This window comes from Bombus affinis, chromosome 7, assembly GCF_024516045.1.
Source record: "Bombus affinis isolate iyBomAffi1 chromosome 7, iyBomAffi1.2, whole genome shotgun sequence".
In the NCBI taxonomy this organism is placed as follows: Eukaryota; Metazoa; Arthropoda; class Insecta; order Hymenoptera; family Apidae; genus Bombus; species Bombus affinis.
The window spans coordinates 10,709,205-10,730,656 of NC_066350.1; the positions used below are offsets into that span (position 1 = coordinate 10,709,205).

Sequence of the window (21,452 nt, forward strand, 5' to 3'; positions counted from 1 at the left end):
TATAACGTATATGTAGCGATGAAATTATTGTCACACGCGTGTCACGAAGTTTCTCTCATAGAAGAATATTAGCAAAAATCTCATTGTCAGCTAAGTCACCCAACTCGAATGCTGTTAAAGAAATCCGAAATTTGTTTCAGTTACTTGCTCATCTTAGATCATCGTATTGATACTGTTGCGAATTCTCGACTAAAGAGCAACTGGTCAGGTCAAACCGATCGGTCGATATCGCGTACCTCGAATGACTTAACGCTCAAGGTGCAGGAGGTTTAATAGATCGAGTGTTAGAGTAATCTAGCACTGTACTTGCACTTGTTGTATAAAAGCAAAGCGTGATGTTATGGACACGGCGGTGGTAAGATCTTGTTGGGAGTGAAGTATTTCACCCGCACAATACGATGTCTGGTGATGAACTGTCCTCCTACGTTGCTGATTCTCCCTACCAGCCGTTGGGTTTCGTCTATCCATCGTGCCTTTCCGGCTGGGCTCTTCCCGGGTTTTTTACCTGACCTCGGAGTCATTAGGTTTACATGGGAAGGATATGTAATTCCAAATTTTCTAAAGAAGAAAGGCCACTCAAAATTCCGAGCAGATAGGAAGACAAAAATTTAAGATATTTGATAACATATAAGCGAAGTAAGAGACAGTGCACAAGGAACACGCATATATCGAAGAGATACTTGAGATGTAACAAAGACCAGGAAAGAAAACATAATTTATGCACACGTACACCGCGTTCTCGTAATCGACGAACTTTATTATCACAGATCTTCTAATCTCTCAATCTTATTTAAAAAAGAAAAATTCCGCGCGATCCTAATTCGATAGTCAAAGACTATACTTCTCCATACTTGTTAACTGAAAAATCAATCAGCTTATTTCGATCAATTCTACCGTGAACATCGCCGTACAGCGACGGTTACGTTCGAAAGGGGTAGTACCGACTGTCGGTGGCTTTTCACAGTGCAACGTCGAATTCGACGGTTAGTCAGAACTTGCCGATTCGATTAACTCGTCCGTTTGACCGAATCGATTTTTACTTTGTTGCACACCACTCGGCAGGTTCTCCTTATCGCTGAGCCACGTTGACAGGTATGCACGCTGACGTATTCCGCGCAACGGAGCAGAATGCACCGGAGCGAGCAACGCGTTTTTACATCCCCTTAGAGCGGCCCGGCGTAAATTGAAAATCTGCTCTGGTCGGCCTGAACCTATTTCCAGAAGGGGATGTGTTTGTTTTCCCGGCGTGTGCCCCTGCCTCCGGGCAGAGGCTGCACGAGGTGGTTCTCTGCCGCTGGCACGACGTATCAGCTGTTTAATTAATTTTACGTTTCACGCAAATGGAACGGAGAAATATAATATACGCGATCCGGCGTGCCGATTTAAATAGCATCTGAAATCCCTTCGAGCGATAATGCTGCTTATCCTCGACCCTGTCCTGCCGTTTCCTTTCTCTCATTCCGCTCTTTCAACCCCTTTGCTCGCGATTTCAGTTTCTATCGGTTGTAATTGTTGCACCGTGTGTTTGGATATTTTTTCTCCGTTTGCAGACATTTAATCTGTAACGAACGTTTCGATCGTAGGAAGACGATAGTTTTAACGAATGCTAGGATTAATAGCCTGTTGTAACGCATGAAATATCCATTTGAGATCCAGGTTTCAGATTGTGTCAAGAATGTATATCGTTTGTTTGAAATGCAGTTGGAAATTCTTGAAGATTTTCGTCGCAATGAAACTTATCAAATACTCATAAAATTCGAGTCATTTCCTTGCCAATTTAATTTCAGATCAAAGCAGCACATGACATCGAGATATATTATTTTTACTACGGCTACTATTAATGAACGTATTATTCGTTAATTTTCTAATCTTTCTTGGCTATCAGTTTTAAGCAATGAATTTGCGATATTATATACAATTCGGAATAAAAATATTTTTCCAACAATATGCAAATATCACGCAGCTTCTACGTAAAAGGAATTATTTTCTTGCAATTTCGTTCATTTGTCCAGGGGACTTGACAAATGCTTCAAAGATCCCCGTACGATCCTACCAATCACGTCGGCTACTAATTTTCCTTTATCTTCGTACACACGAGGACGGCTGGACGAGCTCGTTGCCGATTGCATTTTTAATTACAGTCTGCCTGTTAAGCTTCCACGGGGATCGTGCACGTCGTTTCGATCGCCAAGATCGTATTGGCTGTCGCGAAAGATTTAAATCGCCCCGACGATAAATATACGAAACGAAGGAAATCGATCCGAGCCAACACAGAATAGCCGTCGTGAAAAATCGGTGAATCCTTAGGAATCACGCGTTCACCAAATCCAATTGCTCCTATGTCGAGTTTCCATCGGTCGATGGCACGGCTGTAAAAAATAACGACGGGTTATCGAAACGCGCAAAATCCATCGATCTGTTCGACCATCGAGGTTACGCGCGCGAAATCTCATAAGTGAAAATTAACAGGATGACTTGTTTTTGATAGCGCGAATAGAATGGAACGATTCGTCGTTGTTTAATTTAGTTTGTCAGGGAATCAATGGCGGAGTGTTGGCGGTGCGCGGAACATTATTCGACGAACGGACAGGTTCGGGCCGTTTGCCGCGTTACGAATCCGACCGCGTGAAAAGTATAAATTTTGAACGGTGTACAGAAACGCGAAGACACGGGAATTGTATGGCCGTGATAACGAAACTATTTTCAGCAGGGCAGAATGAAATTACGTCGCGATATGGCTTGAACAACATTGAAACGTGCTTCCAACTGTGCCGGTCGAAAAGTTATTGATATTCGAACCCGTGGACGGCGAGCCGAAATAAAATATCGCCCGAATTAAACGTGCACGCTGAACCGAGGGAACGAAAACTAAGCGGAGACGGCTGAGCCGTGGATTTCTGAATTTTCGAACGTCGCTTGCCTCCCCGAAAAAAGAGAATATCGTCCGATTCGTGGCAGCCACTAATCCACGATTCGACGCGTTTATCGGTCGCAGTATCGTGGTCGATCGTCGCGGCTGCCACCACGCGAACGGCATACGTTGACGCGACATCGAAATCACAGAGCCGTGTGGCTTTTGTAAAGTATGGATTTGAACTAGTCGCGGTAGCGGGTGCCGCGATACGGCTACCTATCGGTCGTGTTCCGTAGAATGCCGCGGGCTACGCTCGATATTGGCTTTATTAGTTCGTGGTAATAAATCAGAAGGCAGATCAATTTTGCGCCGTTCCCTGATTTCCGTCCCGCCGGAAAATCAGATATAAATTTGCGACTACGATCGTGCTATCGTGTTACCGTGTCCGGCCGACAGCCAGTTCTCGTTCGCGGCCGCGGAGATGCGCTAGATATCGCGATGATGTCATTCGATGCTCTTAATTTCAACCAATCGGCCCAGCCGCGTCCCCTTTTCCATCCTTTCGTCGATCGATCCTCGATACCTTGCGATTTGTCCCCGTTGTCGGAATAGAAGAATTGGTAAGCGTGCTGTTCGATCTAATCGTCGAATTTTTAACTGTTCATAACCTACACGCGAGGAAACGCACCATATGCGAAGTTACGCACTGTGGTAATTTAACGAATACGATTGATTCAAAAACATTTGTAGAATATAATCATGATAAAAATACCTTGCGGATATGTAGATCGACGAGTAATAACGAAATTTCTAACTTGAGATTGATCGAGATATCTGAAATAATCTTTGTAGGTGTTAGGTCATCCCATAAGTTCGTGCCGTTTTTCGAGCGGTTGTTAAGATTGTTTACATACCTTTCGGTTTCATGAAAAAATGTAATCCCCCTCTCGTTGTGCAACTTCTTCCCATTTTTCATTATTCCGTCTCGATAAAAGTTCTCTTGTTTTTCTTTAAAATATGAAATGTATACACAAAGGTCGGCACGAACTTACGGGATGACCTAATAGACGAGTAATAGTCAAGAGTCCCACTCTAATTACAATTATTCGAGCGAACGTACGACGACAGAGTTCCTTCGTAATAAATACTAGGTGATGGTCATTTGTACGGTAATTACCTAAGGTAAGGTGGAGAAGTAAGTATATATCGAGAGTATTGAACGTTTTTTAACGAAGCAGGAGGACACGTCCGCTACAGAAATTAGCGTTACCGCGTGCACTGTTGACTAACGATAGAGGGGCCCGAGTTCACGAGGGTGACCAGGCGGATGGTTTCCATATACATACATATATATCGACAGGCGCACATCGATTATATGCTCGATTAATTCGCGACCGTACCGACCCTTGATACGCTCGTTCGCTTACTCGCCCATTCGTTCGCGCGGTCACGACGATCGATTTCACATAGGAGCGTTTTGCGCTTCGTGCAACTTGCAATTTTTTCATTTCCGGACCGTGACCAGCCTATCTACCCTTCGACCTACGAACTAACCTAGGACCCGAAATTTCGCTATATTTGTTTTCTCTTATTATTTCCTCCTTAAAAGTGCAAAACGAGCAAGACGTCCCGTTGGTTCAAAGTGTCGATATAAAATCGAATCGATAACACGGGAAAACCGGCTTGACCGCAAAACAATTCGAACGATCCTAAATGGAATTTTCTCCCTTTTATCATGATCGCATTGATACAGCCACCGAGCGGCGGATAGACGAGGCAATTTCGAATTCTAGTGGACCGGCCTAGTGAAACGAGAGAAACGCAGATCCTCTGCGGGAGGGGATAACGAGGGTTGGTTTCTATTCACACCGTGCACGATCGATGAGAAATCTCGATCGAAGTTGCGTGCAGTTATTCCGATCGTTCGCTGAGAAATTTCGTTATCATACACACGATATTCGAATGTATGCTCGCAATTCTGAAAGCACCGGAGAGTATCGGCCGTTACGAAGGGATGGATTTGGATTTGAAGGGTGGCAGAACGCGGAGGCAGGGGCAGCTCGGAGGATTAGAGGTTGGTCGAGCAATTAGCGAGCCGTCAGTGGCACAGTGGCTGACAGGGGCTATACAACCTACTGCCGTTGCCTCTACCTCCGCCGTTTCTGGCTTCAGCATCGTTTCCACCTACAATCTCATCGGCATATGCCTTACTCGACTGCCGAAGTAGCGGCTCGTGTTACCCCTAATTAGAATATCCAACGGTACTATTACCACTCGTTACTATCGACGTTTCAAGAAGCGCTTTACAACTTTTGTGCCTGGCAACGCGTATCCGTTTCACCAACTAATTTCTAGTAAGAGCGTTAGATTTTCTTTTTATCACGGACGATCTTTACTTTTGATGCAATATGTTCGTAAGGGTTACTCCTTTTTAAATACAGAAATCCGTGTTCTCCCCTTTGATTCGAACCATCTTTCTCTGTTTTTAATTCTTCGCAAATCCTCCGCGATAGGGGGACTGCGGCAAAGGGGAACGACCGTGCAAAGAAGTATCGCGCTCACGGACGCTGTTAACCCCCCTGGGTTAGCGAATGCAATTATAATTTTAATTTCGATGGTATTTAATAAAGGGGCGCATTGCGTAGCCTGCACCGGCAGTCGTCCAACCCTCGAGCCTGCCATACAGACCTGTATGCGCTAATTAGCAGTTACGGTCCGCAGACCGCACGAATGCATTCTGCTGCTTGCTCGCATGCTGCCACGTTGCACTTTCGTCCCGAACTCGTTCACCCCTTCGAATCGACTGGTCCACCTGATTCGACGATCGTCGAACGGGATCAACCGCCGTTCTACCCCTTTCTGATCAATCGACTCGGCGGTCTACGATTAAAATTGTAAAGCTATTAAATCGTTGGGAATAAAACGGGTAACGAAGTTACGATAGAAAGCTGCTCTGGCAGAGAATTAGATTCGAGTGGACTCGATCGAAGAATGAGTTCAGCGAACCGGACGAGCCGTTGGTAATCGTCAAAGAATCGGTCGGCAACGAGCGAGAATAATTAGATCATCGTGTTACGCGCGTTCTTGTATCGAACAGGAACGAATTCTTTTTCTCCTGTCGGCATCCACCCTTGGTCGTGAACTCACGACGCCGCGATTCGCGTTCCGGTTAATTTGCGTTCGAGTCAGGTAGACACTCGCGGCGATTCAATTATACCGACAACGAAGTTTGTTCGCATCAAATGCCGAAAGGCTGAAAATCAATCCAGAGTGCGATCGGTTTAATGGGGGCACGCACCACGTGCCGCGGCCATTACGTGTCCCGCGTCCCACTTCACCCTTCACGGCCTATCTCGACCTCGAACGAAGCCACCCCACTCTCACGCACCGCAGCAGCCGTTACCTCGCGATACTTACGTGTACAAAGCCTGGCAAAAACGCTGTTTGACAATCGCCACTGGCAAACGATCGTTCGATCTTAGATACGCGTATTTGACGATCGATCGATCTCTTTTCCGTTTACCTCTTTTATTTACAAAGTGTTTCGTTGTACAGAGGTCTCGGTCGGCGTTGCGTCTGATCGTTCGATGATCATTTTCTCCGATACCTGCTCCATATCGACGTTAAAAGTCTTCCTCGTTTCTCGCTTTTAAAATCTTCTTCGCCACAACCGTGACGAAACATAATAATCAAGCCAAACAAATAACCAAAGGGGAACACCGATACGTGTTCGTTGTGCGGCAGCGAACTATTTCCAGGGGCGCCGTAACCCGTTCACTTATCGCGGTCCACGAGATCGCGGATATTTGGTCGATCGAGGCAACACAGGATCCAAGATCCATCAATCGGCCCGCAATCGAAACCCCTTACCCCTGTTCGGAACGTTTAATAACCCCCAGCTGGCCGATCAGGCCGACGCACGCGGCAACGTGCGTGGATGTGCTTGGGGGAAAGGTTTGAACGCGCGCGGCGTTCACGTCGACGATGGGACAGAGAAAGAGGAGATGGAGAGAAACAAAGAGGGTGAATCGCGAGAGGGTGAACAGTAGGATAGCCAGTGGACGGAGAGGGAAGGAGAGGCTCCGTGTGGGATGAGTTTGAAGGTAGAGAGGGTTCGTGGGGGGGTAGGGGCCAGTTGCATATGAGCGATTGCCACACACGGCGTGTAACGCCGGCCGTGGCGGCGGCATTTACGTTAATTAAATTTCCCCAGGCCGTAGGACCGATCCTCTAGCCTTCCTCACTTTCACCCCTCCATACCGGTCGGCCTGGCATCAATCATTGCGCGCTCAGCCTCACTAGCCGGACTACGCTATGCTGGACGATCGAGTCGCCGGAGACTGTTTAAAATTGCTAACCCTCGTCCCTTTCTCTTTACCCGCCCTTCTCCCTCTCTGTGTCCGCACCGCCGTAACCCACCCCTCTATTTCCAACAGCAGAGCGTCGGCTGATCCGTCAACGGTGCCTTCCCGCGACCTTCCGCTCGTAGCTCGTCGCACGCGTCTCTCTTCACCGGAACCTATGATTTCCCGTTAACCACTTTGACAGCTTTCAATTAGAGGCTCGCTTCACCAACCTCGGCTCTTAATACCGTACCTGCGAGTTCTGACTTCGATGAAAAAGTTCCGAGTCGCTTTGAACCATAGGCGAGTCTTGATTGGCTTCTCGCCGATGGAAAGGATCTCGATGGTGAAATTTCGATGGTAAGCTAATTTTCCAAAAGAAATAATAGGACCGATGTTTCTATTATTTCGTAGTTTCTAGTCTCGGTTTAGTTACCGAAACGGAGGAAAAGAAGCAGAGAGGAAATGGAATAATTTCGTCCTTCTTTAACGCTATTCAAGGGTGAAATGGACGAGAAAGTTACTCAAGCCTTTGATTATATTTTGCACGCTCTCTCTCTTCAAAGCTAGCTTTGCCGCGTTCCGCGAAATCCGATAAATTTCAGCTCGCAGAGGCTTCGTGTCTTGAAAACTCTCCGGCTACTTCTTCGTCGTCCGCCCTTCCGTCGGCCGTTCCAATCTCGTAATCGACTTTGCCAGGCAATTCTATAATCCCTTAAACCTAATTAGGGGCGAGTGAGCCACGGTTGAGTCGGAACTCGAGTTAACTTCGCTACAAACAAGAACAATATCTTCCTTCGTTGGAACTTCGTTACGGAGGGGTGGGTAAGGCCGTGGCAGGGTAGATCATGCCGAGCGATCGCGGTGGATCGTCCTCGGCCGAGGAAAATAAGGTCGCCCCGAAGAATCGCCAGCGGCTGGCCAATGTAATCGCTTGTAAAAATGTAATAAAGGATCAAAGTCTGCCGTTGAAGCGGCTGTTACGCGCACGGGACCATCGTCTATCGGAGAAAACCGCTTTCCTCTTGAATCTGCTGTGTGTTTTAGCTTTCTCTGCGCTGACAAAGAAATGGTATATCGCTTGGTCAGCTGCACTACCGTTTGATAGTTTAGAATCATTTAATTGATAAGGAGAAAATAATTATTAATTAATACGAATTGTGGTCGTTAGGTAGGAACGTATTAATCCATGCTGAGATATTTCGATGATTTGTTTGTCCACGCGGTAATTCTTAATTCCCTGTCTTCGTATTCGATTTTGTGCACCAAAGAATGACAAGTCCTTTAATCTACTGAAAGGTTACTTTTGAAACCTACTAAAGATAAGAAATACTAAACTATTATATTTCATTTCTATTTGGAAATGATCCGAAACTTTCGAGCAGCTGTCTCTACAGACCTCCAAGGGTACCATGAACTTTTTAATAAATAATTCAATCATAGTTCGTAAGGAAAGATTCTCACGGAAATCGTTTGAACTATCGCTGATCGCGTGACACATCTTCTTCTAATTGATTGTTCGATTCTCTACAATGTACGACTCGTATTATATCAAGCGTGAATCTCGGGAAGGCATTCGGACACGTGATATTCGTCCACGATAAAGGTCCAAACATTCCAACCTATCTTTCATATTCGTATGTTTGAAAGACTGGAAGCTGGTAGAGCCCCTTTGCTACAAGAATATTCGACCTCGAGACAGACGAAGGAGGAGGAAGATATCACCGCTTGATGCAGTCCGACCAGACTCTCGAACGCACCCTCCAGCAGGGGCAGGCTGTCTTCGAAAGGGCACTCCTCGGTCCGGAGTATTTCATATCTGACTATCAAAGGTGGAGCTTTGTGCAGTTTATATTAAATCACGGCACGGGATGTCAATAGACGTGTCTTCCTTCTTTGCGCGTGGTACATGTTTTTCCCGGCATCGGCTAAAAGGGAAATTCTATGACATTGTTCGGCCAAGTTGAGAAAATCTCTCAACCTGTTATAACTTCCGAGGTAATATTTTCGACGTGACCCGAGGATAATGTTAAAATCGATACGCAATTTGGAAAGAATATATGGTTAATTAAATCATCGAGGTGACGGGCTGCAGCCGCGATTCTATATTCAGCGGAACGCAAATTATTCTGTTTCTATCAAGTCGATATTAAATTGAGTATGAAAAATAACTCGCCGACAGAGACTATTTTCGTATTTGCCGAATCGGTTTATCGAATCTTTTAAAAATATCGAAAACATTATTCGGTAGGTTAAATAGGCGTCGAGTTCGGTTAAAAATATTCTTGCGACCCTCGACAGAGGACGGAATTGTCCCCGTAGCGTGCGACACGTGCGAAATCACCGAACGACCCACAGCCGCAAACGCGTTCAAGTACGCATGAACTTAAATCGAAGCGAACGAAGTCGCTCGGAATTAATGAATGAAATCAAATCAGTCCCGTTTGTTGATTCGCTACCAGTCGACGGAGGTAGATCGAGTGCACGGAAGAGCGGGCTGAAAACAAGAGGGGTCCGTTGTAGATTCCAATCGATATGATGCACACGCCTGGATACCGACAGCGTTATTACGTCGAGTGCTATTAAGACTTCCAATTAGTTCGATATACCAATACGCGGCTATGCGCGTTTCAGTCAGGAAAATCAGCGGAAAATCGGCCGGTTGTTTGTAATATTCCCGGGACGCGAGGCACGAGCACCAGCTGGGAACAACGTGTTTTTATTTTCCACGAATCGAGCTCCGTTCGTGTTTTCCAATTTTGCCCCTGTATGTTTCTCTATGGTAACAAAAAAAAAAAAAAAAAAAAAAAAAATGTATAAATTGGAGAGAATCTAGGAAACTTGTAGAGTCGAAATATGTATTTTTTATTTTTTGTAGTTTCGTTTGTTCGTTGAACGCATACCCTGACGATGGTAGATCGTAGAAAGTGGGAGATAGTCGGATTGAAAGGAAAGGAAGGAATTCGACGAAACGCATCGATAATGCCTTCTGCTCCCGCAAGAATCTATCCCAAGCTTATCTCATTTATTACTCCCCCTGCCTCCCGCTGTTTTGCTCTCGTTCGACGGTTATTTTACAACCCTAGATAGGGGACGAGTAACGTCTTTGTTTTCACCGCAACATCCTCCGGCCAGCGACCCTCAGTCTCTCAACAACCGTTCTTCCAACCCGACTGAGGGAACTTGCGAGATAAGGAACATCGTACCTTTCGATTTTCCGTATCGCCACCTTCTCCGTTCCTCTCTATGGATTTGCGCGGAACCAAATTGCGCTATTGTTTCCTAACCTTTCCTGTCGTTAGATTTGTAGAGGAAGAAAAATAAAAGGGACATTGCTTCGAAGATCGATTCTAACACGGCTGCTGTTATTCCGTTAATCTTTACTGTCGAAGCAGATTTTCGATAAATATTTTTCAATACGAACGAACGAACAACAGATTGTTGGTTTTCAGAATACAAGAAATAGTTTGGCAAAGGAACATCGTCATTTAAATACTTGTCAAGAAACAGGCGTTATGGTGTTTGGCTGAAAATCACGAAAGACTCGCCATCCTTTTGCATAGTAGATGTTCTTTAATAAACAATTTAAATTCATCGAATAAATAATCGCAATTTCCTACGATGTAAGTATTTTAAGAGAATCTTTAAGTTTCGTTTGACATTTTAAAAATAACACTCGGAGGAAATTGAAATAAACCCAGAGCAAAGTGGAGCACAGAGAAGACGCGAAATAAATGACAAAGCTGGGTAGGTGGAGCAACAGAGACGGGAGAACTTAAGGTCGTTTTGTTCGAGGAAGGAGATTGGCTTGGAAGAGAGAATACCTAGTTGTTAGCAAGCACGAAGCAGTCCGGGGTTGCTAGATAAGGCGTGGGCATAAACGTCCGCAGATAAGGGTAGTTTGCACCCCCGTTGTGGACAGTTAGCCTTAAATGAGCCGATGGAGGGGGCGAGACGTGTAAAGGCTTTTGTTGCGTGGATCCCATCTTCTCGCTTTTGAAATCAGTTTCGCTGATGCCAGTTCGCCGCGATAACAGATCGACTATCCATCGCGACGAAAAGAAGCTTTCGTCGTTTTAAACGTGTCGCGGCACAAATCGATTTTCGATTTTATTCCAAATTTGAAAGATCATCTTCTACTTTTCCCACTCGCATTTTTACCACAATGCCGCGACAACACGGACAAATAGCACAGAGAAAGACGCAGCAAAGCAGTGTGATTAAAAGGAGGATCTTCGTTCGAAACGTACCGCAGACGCAAAAACGAGAAGAAAAATATCCGCGGCGAAGCTGAGCGTTCGGGTGATTTTTCACGTACGTCGTCCGTACAAAAATCCTGTCTCGCCGTTCTAAATTCCGCTTATCTAATGGGGTTTCGACAGTAATGTGCCGGTGTATTATGTAGAACCATCCTGCCAGGACCATCCCTTTTACGTGGAAGGCCACGAGCAGCGGTGCCGTTTAGCGTCAGATAGCGGAAACGTATGAGGGACGGGGTGAAGTCACCCTTATCTTAAGGGTAGCTACTCAATAGCTACTCGCACCGAAATTTCTACCGTTCTCTCTTCCTCGTTCTATGGCCCGTTTGCCGTTCTATCTCCACTGTGCTTTCTGTTTTTTTTTCTCTCTTTCATTTCACTCTTCTCTGTATTCGCTCTTCTTTCTTTCTTTCTTTCTTTCTTTCTTTTCACTTCGTGAATAATTCAACGATTTTGACGTTGTCCTTGCTTGAAAATTCGCAATTGAAATTTCGAATACGAGCGCGATCGAAAGGAGTAACACAAAGGGGCAAAGTACGAAGGAATGCCTCTCATTCGTACCTGCGGGCACACGCGCATAATTTAAGGTACAAGACACCGGGACCACGAGCTGGGCTTTAGCTCTACCGCTTTAGGGTTACTTATACTTCAGAAGGGCTATGTGTGTAATGTGCTGGAGTGCCTCGGGGGTAGGTGCTTGCGGTAAATCTAATAACGTTGTAATGCTGTTACCCCCCTCAAAGTTGGCCCGTAAGTTTCTAGCGGGCCTGTTGGCTCCGACTGCCGTGCCGAGAATTCCTAACGCGTGCGTTGTTTCGGCTGCATACGCGACACGTACGTACGCTACCGTTCGAAAAACAAGCCACGTCACGAGTCGTATTCGGGGAAAATAAGCAAGTTAGAAAAGAAGTACAGGAATTAAGCAAATCGTCGAATTTAGCATTAATAATTTCTTGCGTAGGCGAAATGACGAGATATCACGAAAGAAGAATTTTCCAAGAGTTTAATAGCCCAGCCGATTTACATCTTTGTTACGCAAGGTTGTACGCTTTGTTGCGCAGGAGAGTCGAATAACATCATTTCCAAAATCAAACACATGCGTCGGCGTTGTGAATTTCATTAAAAGCAGAATTATCGCATTGACATGTCGATTGACATAGTGGCCGGGCAACAGGTAGCTGATACGAGAATTGCAGACTTTTCCAGAGGGACGTGGTCGAAATCGAAAGAGAGCCACGCGCGGTTGACGCGTTCTTCCGCAAATTTCGTGCGACTCACCCCTCGTTCTCGTGACCCGCCCTCAGTTTCCGCGACGGTTTGTTAGAACTGCGCGTAGATATATGTCACGAGCCAAGGTAAGCCTTGCAGTCACCGGAGGGTGTTCTGCAAACTATGCTTGCGAAAAGTTCAACACAACTTCATAACATCGGTGTTCCATAGGAGAATTAGAGGGGTGAGAAGGGACTCGAAGTGGATGGTCGGAAGAGACGCGACCCGTCTCGGGGGTTTCAGGGGGTAAATTTGTTCTAGCGTGAGCTTACATGGGTTACGTTAAGTACATAGGTGTTTGGGGGTAGTTAGCTGTATTCACCCGCGCAAAATACGCGGTCGATGTGTAACTTGAAACGTCCCGTACACGTGAACAACAATTCTCCTGTGAATTCGGTAAGTTTCCAAGCGGCATCCGACTAACAGCGATCGGTAGCATTAACGCCACAGGCTTCCAAACTATTCCCTCGCTCTAACTTTCTTACGATAAGTGTTGGTTATTTGACGAAAGTTGGTTATTTTGTTTTGACGTTATCGTGGAAAACAAAGCTCGTCAAAAGGGTTAAACGAACGTTTTAGCTATCACGAAGGTTCGATAAAATCGTTAAAAGGGTATTTTGATCGTTTCGACTATCGTTGGAACAAGGCGAAACTATATACTGTGTTACTGCAGAAAATTTCTCAGCCGTTTAAAATCGCAATACAGAACGAGCGTTGACCCGAATCCAATTCTTCTTCCGTAGCCTCCCTATCCCACCCTCTCTGCGTTCGTCTCTTTCGCTCAATTTTTTTTCTCTCTGTCCCTCTCCTCATGGTCGAACGACTCTTTCTCACAGTACCGACTCGTGGAGATAAAAATCAGTAATTAGCCGGGACCATTATGGCGGCCGTTTGAAAAATTAGCGGGTCGTGGGGTAACCGCCCCTCTGGGCATAATCCCGCATCGGGAACGGCGCATACCAACCTGCATCCAGCCTGTCTCTGATTTATACGGGTTTGCTATTAATTACACCTACCCACTAGCTCGTTCTCCACCAACGCCTGAAACTCCTGTACGCGATTCTCTCGATCTTCTTCCATCTCGGAGTAACTACTTTTAATTTTTTTTTTTTCTCCCCTTTATGAAAATACAGCCATATTTTTGAAGTTCGATGTTCGTCATCCATGAGACTTTTACTTGCACGATTTCCTCCGACTCGTCGATTCGATATTCGGTTTACATCTTTCGATGTCCATGGGTCGCTGTTTGATTTCGCGCGTGCAGAGGCGCGTGTATATTTTTTTTCGGTTGTTTGCATCCGAAAGAATTCGAGTCAAGCGCGACGAGCCGAAAATTCCGGCCGGGTCTCGCATCGGTTGTTGTTTCAACTGACGCTGCCCGGTCTCGACGGGCTGCGGCGCAATTAAATTAAATGCTTCGGATTAATTGTTCGAAAGCAGTTAAATTAGTTGCGTTTGTTTTGCCCGATTTTTGCGCAATCTCGCTGCGGAATGCGCGAGGTGTACGCACACACCGTGCCGCGCGAGGGGGTGGCCGGCGCAGGGAACAGGAGGGTGGAAATTTCGTTCGCGGCCGCCTATTACCCATCGCGCGTCCTCGAATCCCGCCGGGTTAACGCAGCCAAAGCGTCGAAATACGCGCGTGTTCTCGCGAAAAGGACACTTATAAAATTCATTTGCGTGGGCCCGCGTTTGTATGCTAAATGGAATTCGCGTTTTTTCATTCCATTGAATGTAGAGCTGGCGACCACGCCTCCTCCATGAAAGGAATAACGAGTTTAAAGGTGAAGAAGTGGTGACACCGCGTTTTCGTTTATTTTTCGCACGAATAAATTCCAACCACAGAAATAATAACTCGAGAAAGAGAGAGAAAGAGAAAGAGAAAGACAGAAAGAGAGAAAGAGAAACGATTTGTCGAAGTGCAGAATCTGCAATTTCAATCATACTTCAACAGTAAGTGAAATATATCCTATACGGAACCAAATATCATGAGAATTTAGAAATTATCGTTTAAGAAAATTCTTTTATTTCGCAGTTTCCATTATACCTTTTCTATATACTTTAACACCAAATGGAAAGTATTCTAGACAATCTCATAGCAAGAGTACCTGTTTGAACATCCCATAAGAAATCTTTCTATCTCCTAATACAGTCGGTAGTATACCTTAAAAAATTACTATCAAGAACGCCTGTTCGCAGGAAGCATCTCTTGAAAAATTTCATTTTCCAAACATTGATTAGTATCGTTCCTTCGCCGCGTACGTCAACTCTAAACAAGATGCATCCTATATGGAATCTAATATCCAGAACGTTTGTTGAAAAAGTATAATCTAAAAACTCGAGCATCCGAAGCACGGATCAGCGCGATTCCTCTTCTCTATACACGCCAAGTCACGTTTACGTTAAAACAACCTGATGCAGATTGGCGAACGACGAACGAGCCAATCCTGGGGGCAGGAGCATGCTTACCAAGACACTGCATCTTGAAGTGCATCGTCAGCGGCGACGCGGACTCTTGAGTCGCATTGCTCGGATGCTGGCGATGCGTACGAGCGTCTGGCAAGCTTGCAAGTAAACGTACGCTAGACATGGTTAGACTGGCATCCGGCCGCAAGCTCTCAACCTCATTGCGACCATATACCACCCTGATTCCGGCTAGCTTTCGTGCTTCTCCCGTTGTTCAACCCCCCCACTGACCCCCAGCAACAGCCTCACCGACCGATACCGGTCCGCCAGATATCGCATCGTCGTGACATTCAAGACATAACGGGCCGAGGAGAGATATGCATCATTAGGATTGCCGGACAGCCGACACACACGCGGCCACTCGGCGCCGCGTTCCTGTTATCCTTCGATTCTCGATCGGTCGAGATCGCTGGAATGCCGAGGGGTGCTCGCTTCCTAAGATGGCCTGCATAGCCGTGACTCGAGGCCGCGTACGCGTGCTTTCGCGTCTGTCTGTACAGGCGATTCCGTTCTACCACTTGCGTACTCGTCATTCGCCTGATATAAATTGTCACTGTACGCGACACGTTTGTCCAATTTTTATTTAATCTCGTTAAATGAGAATACAGTAAAATCTGCATATTCGCGGGGGATAAGTACTAAACTCTTCCACGATTAGTAGATAACGTTACACTATACTGTGCATATTTATTAGCATAAGTATATTACAACTTGGTAGTATGTTATTACTTATGGTATAACAGGATTTAATTTAATACGATGTAGCGGTAAAATTATAGTGATGAACGTTATGTGATAATATCTATGGGATAAGGTAAAATAAAATGAATGGCGTACGGGATGTAACGTTATTCATACCTTCGTGTATACACATTTCGTTCCGTATTTATTTTTTCCAACTGCGGTTACCCACGGATATTTGAAACAACCAATACCGAAAACCCAGGTACGGACATCTTACTGTATAACATCGTAGTGAACAAGAGCAACGAAAATTGTTTTTTCTTTAGAAGGTTGAAGCGTATAAACGGACCAGACAGTATTTCAACCCCTTTGGTCATCCTAAAGCCCTCTCGCCATGGCATTTTCCAAAGAAGCACGCCTCGTACTCCGTCCACCCCAAACATTGTCTGCGATGCGCTCGTTCGCGCATTCCTAACGCGAAATTGCATGCCTTCGTATATGCGTGCATACGGGCTGGAAACAAACGAATAGGATTGTTCGGGCACCATACAGCCTCCGCTGGCACGGGACAGGGGGATGTAGGTGAGCAAAAGGGTTGGTAGGGTTAAGCGGGGACGAAACGCGAGACACGGGACAGAGTGAAAGAAAGAGAGAAAGACAGATGGTGATAGGACGTATATGGGGGTGTGGGGGGACGTACGCGGGGGTAGATACGGTGGTGGTGCCGATGGTGGTGCCAGTGGCGGTGCCAGTGACGCGGTCGAACGACCAGGGGTTTGGAAAGCGTAATCGTTCTAACCCCGCGCCTCGACGAACTACCCCTACGCTTCGTACCTGCCTTCCCCGCGCCATCACACCCCCCGCCGTGGCCGGTCGTGCGCTCGCTATTTATTGCCCGCACTCGGCCGGTTCACAACATAAATATGTTACACCTATGGCCACACCTACTGCCCACGGCTCGCGAATTCCTCCGCCAGCATCCGGCCGGACCGCGAAAAGAATTACGCGGATAAACGCGATAAATGCGGTTCCGTCGTTTTACGCGCGACGTCTATTTCTCGTGGCTACTGTCTTTTTTTTCGTTTAGCCGTTTGCTTTTACGTGTTTCGAGATTTCACGACGATGTTCTTTTTGAATTATATACGTTTCGTAATGGAAAAAACGGAACAATATTTTCTGTCGACACGACAAGACAGGAAATTGAGATTTTTAGTATTAAAATGGAATATTTATTAAAAATAACGATATCGAATAGTTCTAAATACGATATCACCGCGTCCCAGTAGTATTTATTTTACAAAACGGAAGTTGTCGACAACCTCTTACCCAAGAGGTACGATCTACTGCTATAAGATTCGAGGGTGACGTAAGAGCGAACCTGTTAAGGGCTCGACGCAGGGGTAGCACGAAGGGTCGAGTTTTGGAAGATAAAAGAAGGACCAACTGTTGAATATCGGCCAGGCTTGTCACGATCAATTCTCACGTTCACTGCCACCTTCGATTCTCATCCAAACGAACTCCAATCGTATCGTAGAAATAAAGAAACTCTTACTTACGTTCTTCGTGGTTTTCCCAGAGTTTTCAACTGCCTCTGCCCGATTACGTTTGGGGCCCGTTCTGTCAGCGTGTTCAGGATTGTGAAGTCTCGGTGTCTTCCTCTATGTCGTCAGCTAGACGATTTTTCTCTTCAGCATAGAAAACGAAACAGTGCAATAACGAACTAATGTGTACAACGATCAACGACGCAAGTAAAGGGAACAGGGTGTGTCTGGATGAAAGAAGAACAGAAAAATCAACAGAGATACCGGTACACGACGTTCGTCCCTCTAAAGACGCGTCGATTGGAGGGCTCGACTCACGGCCACGACGCGCAAAAGCTCGACAGCTCCGCGGACGCACGTGCAACTCGGCCGCGTGGCACGTGGTGTTTGTCGGAGTGGCTCGGCTCGAAAGCCGTTCAGCAGAGCTTGCAAGCTCTCGAGCTTTCATTGGCCGATGGGTGGAAACTGCGCATGATTGCGGGTGTGGCCAGAACTTAAGGGGCGGAATAAGCTCGGGGTGACGATAGGACATCCCGAAAGGGGCACGTCTTCGTGGGTGTCCACATTCCTAGGCTATCCCACCCCTAACGTGCTTTTTCCTTAAGCTTCTAACGAGCGTGAGAACCGCTCTCTCCCGTTCGAGCTTCGAGAACTTGCGAACTGACTTCTTCGATCCAGAGACTGCCAGCCAGGGTGGGGCAGGGGGTATAGAGGCAAGCGCGGTAATTAAGGGAAACTAACGACGCCCAAGACTCTGGAGGACACGGGCCGATAGTTAATGCGACCCGTCGCCGTATTATTCATCGAACTTTTTGCCACGTAGTATGCTCTGAACTTTTGGATGGTGTTACAGAGAATCATGGACGGCTAAGGGATCTTATTGTCTGCTCGAACGGTCTTGAATTTTAACGACGGCGAAGGTTCGGCGAAATAAATTCGAATAGAACATGTATCAGCGAGAAACAGCTTCGCTACTTTTCTGTAAGTGTTTTATTTGTTTGTTATTTGGAAGATATAGATTATGTGCATCTGCCTCGTAGATTTCGTTGATAAGTGAACGAAGACATTTTCTCGTGTACACGAGCTATCCAATCGTCATTGATCGACGCAACGTATTTTTCTTTTGTAGCAACAGGTGGAAGTTATTTGGTATTACGCGAAAAGAAGCAGGAATGCGGAGGTGTGCAGAGTGTTTTTCACGATCGGTAGCAGTGCAGAACAATCGTTAACAAATCTGCCGGACCGGTCAATGTTTAACGAGGTCGTGTGTCCCTGGTAAAGCGAAAGTCTAATCACGGCCGACCGATAAATAAATCGGTCTAGCTAAACAGCAAATCAGTTAGGAGGATGGTGTGATTTCAGGGAAGAGCACGCGGCCCGGCACGGTGGCGAAGGGGGTTTGGGGTACTTCCATCACGTATTTACACGCTATGCTTGCTGATTGGCGTGCGCGGCTACCAACGTTTTAATGATTTACCCTTGGAGAATGGCATTTAGCCTAGGACGATGTAACGTGATTTATTATTGATTGCCGATTATTGATTCACGCCGAGTAAACGTAATTCGATTGTAAGCAGTCAAAATTGGAATTTCGAAGCTTTTCAGACGTAGCTCCCACTTGGAGCAAAGGAATTTCAAATAATGGCAGCGGTTCGTTGCTCCGCGGAAGCTTCGTGTAGCGGAAAATTAACTTGACAAGCACAGACTAACGTTAATCGTCTGTGACTGACGTAATCGTACCTATAATCCGTACCACCATGTTAGATTTTATGAAGCTTTCGTCCACGAAGACGTTCTTCTTCACCCACGGGGAGAAAACGACAAGGACGCGTAAATACGTAATGGATCGTCGTCTCGACTTGGCCAAATTATATATAACGTCAACTATTGATTGCAATTATGACGGTAGCTGGTGGAAGACTAGCGCGATACGGATATAGCATCGATCAGTATTTCATAAATTCGCAATGACGCACGGCTCGGTCGTGAGTGACGTGTCATATATCGCGTAACGACGAACATTTATGTGCACTCGCCGAGCACATAATTGCAATTAGAGCGGAATTCATTTACATCAGGCCCGACGTTCGATTTGTTCAGGGAGAAAGCACGAATTTATACGGCCACGATGGTGCACGCGTTCGCCCCGTCCCGATTTATTTCCGTGCACGTCAATCTGGCTGTGGTGCCGCGATGTAAATAGGATTAGATTAGCCTAAAGATCGTGCCAGCGTTCGGTGATCGCCTGAAAAGAAAAAAGAGAAAAATAGTTACGCTGTTCGCGAAACGATGAAAATTCTCGTCAATGTGATTTCGTTTCGAATATAGAAGAAGAGAGTTCGACGTGGATACTAAATTTTCCTAGAAACGCCGCGAAATCGTTTCTCCCAGTTGGCAAATATCGCTCGATCGTAAATATTTACACTGTTTCGCTATTTTTTCACACATCCATTCGCGATATGGCTCTCCCCACCCATCTTATCGACGAGAATTTATCGCTGAAATACGATTTTATGAAAATTAACGCTGTTTTGATCGCTTGAATAAATAAATAAATACATTCCGCGTTTATTATTTTTGAAGAACGTTGAAGAGCGCGCCACGGTTTACGTTCGTTAATACGTGTAAACACGATAATAAGGGGAAAAGGTGGAATTGTAAACCGCGTAAAAAATCGGAGGACACGCATGAACGATCGAAAAGGGCAAGTTTGAAAGAAAAAGAATAACAGCTGAACGTTCTGAAAATTTCATTTTGATTTTTTTAAATACCATTCACGCTACCGCCACGTTCGGGATTAAAAGCTAATTCGAGCGATTCAGTTTAATTGAGCGATTAACGGCTAAATAAAGCCCGTTTCTCTCTCTCTCTCTCTTACTCTCTCTCTCTTTCGCCCTCGTGCCGCTTATCCCTCCTCTGCCGCTTCTCTCTCCGATACCTCCCTCCCCCACCACCTTTTAGAACAAATCGTTCGTGATGGTGTCCAGCCCGGTGGAAAATATAATTCAAAGATATTTATGGCTGGATTACCGCTGGAATTGGGTATCTAATATACATGACCGGTTCCACAGGCCGGCCGGACTTTAACTGTCCACCAGGGGGTTACGTTTCGCCCTTTTAAAACGATGCCAGCCCGCCATTACCGTGTAAACGCTGGCCAATTACGAGACCGCGCGTTACCGAACGTAACGCGCAAAAATTCACATGGTAACGCGGAAATTTAACAACGAATTTTTCAACCATGCTGTTCCGGGATTCGTAAAGGGAACCACCGGGAAAAAGGACAAGAGTTTCCCGGTGATCCTCGAAAAGGATTAGCCGCAATTGATAGCCACGAGCATGGAGGAACGTGCTTGAACCTGGCGTTACGCACCAAAGCGTCGACCATTTAACTATTCGTGTTTTAACCGTCTCGAAAGTTTGCGCACTGTGTTTAGACCGAACCCAGCTCGGATTCGATACGCGAATAAGCGAAACAGCTTAGTTGAAAGAATTTAAAAAAAAAAGGAGAATGAAATAAGAAAACGTGGAGTCGAATTGCATGAAAAGGTCCGACGTAATTATTTGATATCGTATCTTGTCTCGATATCTCAGTCTAAATGCGGTCGAACGAATTTTGAAATAAAAAATTTATTGCTCGTTTGGACCCGAGATCGTTCCCCGGGTCGTTTTGACTGAAAGGGATAGAGAACGGTTGTAGAACGTGCCGAACGCGGAATTAATTAGAAGCAGCTGCCGACACGGAGAGGCTAGACGCGATCGCGCAAGGGTAATTTTGATTCTGATTCAGAATTAGGGACAGACTAGTGTCCAGTGTTCAACGTCCTGCAGTGTCCGGTGGTTAGTGCCGGACCAGATGTCGCCACGGGCGTGACGTCACTGGTTAACTACCCTTTCGCAACCAACACCACCACCACATGGCATCGCCACCGTCAACCAACCCTCCCCTCCCTTTACCTTCACCGCACCCGACGGACACGATATACGGGGATGATTCTGATTAATTACCGATAGTTACACAAGCTGACGCCACGCC

The 21,452-nt window shown here is 46.0% G+C and overlaps 1 protein-coding gene and 2 long non-coding RNA genes across 3 annotated transcripts in view; 2 read left to right on the forward strand and 1 right to left on the reverse strand.

Moving 5' to 3' along the window:
* Window positions 1-17,795, reverse strand: part of LOC126919008 (LIM domain only protein 3-like) — a 69,941-nt gene extending 52,146 nt beyond the window's left edge. Inside the window, exon 1 of the mRNA XM_050727688.1 lies at window positions 17,432-17,795. The gene's annotated coding sequence lies outside the window, so the exon portion shown is untranslated. The remainder of the gene's footprint in view (window positions 1-17,431) is intronic.
* LOC126919027 (uncharacterized) overlaps window positions 1-21,452 on the forward strand; it is a 128,255-nt gene that overhangs the window by 65,778 nt on the left and 41,025 nt on the right. The gene's annotated exons all lie outside the window — the stretch shown is intronic.
* Window positions 17,949-20,850, forward strand: LOC126919029 (uncharacterized). Its single transcript, XR_007711497.1, has 3 exons — window positions 17,949-18,397; window positions 18,546-18,691; window positions 18,779-20,850. It is a non-coding gene; the product is annotated as an uncharacterized LOC126919029 (long non-coding RNA).